General features: G+C 52.1%; 1 protein-coding gene across 1 annotated transcript in view; it reads left to right on the plus strand.

The window, feature by feature from the left end:
* The window catches only part of LOC119427961 (23 kDa integral membrane protein-like), a 10,992-nt gene that overhangs the window by 9,126 nt on the left and 1,031 nt on the right, over positions 1–835 (plus strand). The gene's annotated exons all lie outside the window — the stretch shown is intronic.

Here is an 835-nt window from a genome sequence, read left to right on the forward strand (position 1 = left end):
TCCAGGGCAGCGGGAGGGTCCAGGGCAGCTGGAGGGTCCAGGGCAGCAGGAGGATCCAGGGCAGCAGGAGGATCCAGGGTGGCAGGAGGATCCAGGGTGGCAGGAGGGTCCGGGGCAGCAGGAGGATCCAGGGTAGCAGGAGGATCCAGGGTGGCAGGAGGGTCCAGGGCAGCGGGAGGGTCCAGGGCAGCGGGAGGGTCCAGGGCAGCTGGAGGGTCCAGGGCAGCGGGAGGGTCCAGGGCAGGGGGTGGGTCCAGGGCAGGGGGAGGGTCCAGGGTAGCGGGAGGGTCCAGGGCAGCGGGAGGGTCCAGGGAAGCAGGAGGGTCCAGAAAACTTTGTGTCCATTTAGATTTTATTCTTGTTACGAGTTTCTTTAGTAGATTTTTCACAAAGAAAATCCAAAGTCTTGAAGAATGACTGAATGGAACGAGAATGAATGATTTAAACTAAAAGTTAACGTTCCTTAAAGGAATGCATATCGCCCGCCACCTTTCATGTTTTAATCTAAAATCATCTTCTGTTGAAAGATGACGGCGCTGAAGCCGCTTTGGTCCAATTGTGACAATAAATCTGTGATCTGACGAGATGTTGCAGCTGATTATTCATCACATGCTCGGCAGCGGCTGATATGCATTCTTTCAAGGTGGTGATATGCATTCCTTCAAAGTGGTGATATGCATTCCTTAAAGGTGGTGATATGCATTCCTTCAAAGTGGCGATATGCATTCCTTCAAAGTGGCGATATGCATTCCTTCAAAGTGGTGATATGCATTCCTTCATGGTGGCAAGTGATATGCATTCCTTCAAAGTGGTGATATGCATTCCTTCAAGGTGG

This window comes from Nematolebias whitei, chromosome 22 (assembly GCF_014905685.2).
Source record: "Nematolebias whitei isolate Nwh7 chromosome 22, NemWhi1, whole genome shotgun sequence".
NCBI lineage: Eukaryota > Metazoa > Chordata > Actinopteri > Cyprinodontiformes > Rivulidae > Nematolebias > Nematolebias whitei.